General features: G+C 41.4%; 1 non-coding gene across 1 annotated transcript; it reads left to right on the forward strand.

Moving 5' to 3' along the window:
* Nucleotides 1-245: 245 nt before the first annotated feature.
* LOC123459769 lies at nucleotides 246-390 on the forward strand. The gene has a single exon (XR_006636507.1). It is a non-coding gene; the product is annotated as a small nucleolar RNA SNORD15 (small nucleolar RNA).
* Nucleotides 391-2,401: the final 2,011 nt, after the last annotated feature.

A 2,401-nucleotide genomic window follows, 5' to 3' on the forward strand; every position in this document is an offset into this window, starting at 1 on the left:
TGCCTCCCATGTTTTGCAAATCAGTGATTATAATTAGTGCTATGCCACAATGCTAGCTGTTTAGAAAGAATTCTGAATTAACCAATACCCTTCCCCTCCAAAATGCATGTGTGCACAAGCATATGTACAAACACACACACACACACACACACACACACACACACACACACACACACACACAATATTCCAGAATTTGCTAGTTCTTTGACAGGTGGTATCATTTGGTGGCTAAAGAATTAACTTTACTTCCATGATGACATGGTGATGAGTCAAAAAGGTCATGTGCTGCTCTTGGTCCTTGTCAGTGCCATGTTCTGGGGTGCTGAGTATTGTCACCTTTAGCAAAAGTGCCTATTCCTTGATTGGGATAGAGGTATTTGTCTGAGAAGGTTCCAGATCCAGTGGAGCTTCTTAGTAAGCTACTGCTCATCCTGTCCTGGTGTGTAGTGGAGGCCTATGAAACCCAGCTGGGTCATCATTTTGTCCACTAGGTGTGCTGGGCATCAAAGTGAGGACATGCTGCTCTGGGAACCCAGTGGCAAGATTGGCCATAAGAAGCCCCTGCCTGACTGCATGAGCATCGTGGAACCCAAAGATGAGATCCTTCCCACAGCCCCCTCCTCAGCCATGTCTCAGCCAGTCCCTACAGCACAGCAAGGTCTCGAACACTGCAGCTGCTGACTAGATATTTCTCTGTAAAGACATTTAATAAAATCTTGCACAAAGAAAAATAACTTTAGCATCAGAAAGTCTTAGACTCGAACTGTACACTCATTTTTATTGCAGCACAATTCATATTAGCCAAATTATAGAATCAGCCTGGGTGCCCAAAGATGGGAGTATGAATCATGAAAATGCGGTATGTATGTACAATGAAGTATTATTTAGCCATAAAGAAGAATAAAACCATGCTGTTTACAGGGAAATGGATAGAACTGGAGATGATCATGTTTAGCAAAATAAACCAGTCCCACAAAGACACATACTGAACATTCTGTCTTACAAGTAGAAGCTAGATTAAAGAGGGGCATGAAATTATATGGGTAGCTATTTGGAAAGAGGAAGACCATCAGGAGTGGGGAAAGGGGACAATAGAAGATAATACAAGGAATAAATATATGATGACTTGAATAGGATATTCCCCAATAAACTCATGTGTTCTGAATGGTAGGTTTCCAGCTGGTGGGAATTTGGGAAGGGGTACACTCCTACCTCAGTTTCATAAAAAGGTCATTGATTAATACATTAAGAAGTGTATTTTTATGTGATTAATTAAATCTGCAAAATATCAGTTTGAATTTTTTATTCCCTACTTATGAATAAACTTCAAAACTATGTCTTCCTATAGTGGTGCTTCATTTGATAATAAACTTGGGACTTGGTCTCAACTACTTTCCAGTCTCTGAATATTCTCAGTTATACATTTTCTTTCTAATACAGGGGAAAGTCATCTGTTTGCAATAATTTTTTTTAACCTAAAAAAACAGCTGGGTGTGGTGGCACAGCCTTTAATCTCACCAATCAGGAGGAGAGATAGGATGACCGTGAGTTTGAGGCCACCCTGAGATTGCATAGTGAATTCCAGGTCAGCCTGAGCTAGAGTGAGACCCTACCTCAAAAAATAAACAACAACAGCAACAACAAAAAACCCCACAAAAAACATGACCCAAAGTTTCTTGTAGTTTATGGATCTTATAAAATTTTGCATCATGACTTTTTTTATTTTTTATTTTTTAATTATTTATTTATTTGAGAGCGACAGACACAGAAAGAAAGACAGATAGAGGGAGAGAGAGAGAATGGGCGCGCCAGGGCTTCCAGCCTCTGCAAAGGAACTCCAGACACGTGCGCCCCCTTGTGCATCTGGCTAACGTGGGAGCTGGGGAACCGAGCCTCGAACCGGGGTCCTTAGGCTTCACAGGCAAGTGCTTAACCACTAAGCCATCTCTCCAGCCCATGCTATGTGCTTTTTAAATGTGGTGGAAGATCAGAGGGATGCCATTTTAGATCTCTTAGCATGTCACTATAGCTTAACATGTCAGTACGTGCTAGAGCTTCAAGCAAGGAAGAAGGGTGGGATTGTCCATCATTTCTTCACTTTTTTAAGGTTTTTAAGTATCTTTTTAAACTTTTATTTGTTTGAGAGAGAGAGGCAGATGGAGAAAATGGGCATACCAAGGCCTTCAGCTACTGCAAAAAGACTCCAAATGCATGTACCACCTGTGTTTCTTGCCTACATGGGTCCTGGGGAATCTAACCTGGGACCTTTGGCTTCATAGGCAAGCGCCTTAACCACTAAGGCACCTCTCCAGCCCTTCTTCACTTTTATTGTATGTGTGTATATGGGAAGAGTACATGTGGTACATTATATGTATGTGTTTGTGCAATGCTGTCCGTGTGT

This window comes from Jaculus jaculus, chromosome 3, assembly GCF_020740685.1.
Source record: "Jaculus jaculus isolate mJacJac1 chromosome 3, mJacJac1.mat.Y.cur, whole genome shotgun sequence".
NCBI lineage: Eukaryota > Metazoa > Chordata > Mammalia > Rodentia > Dipodidae > Jaculus > Jaculus jaculus.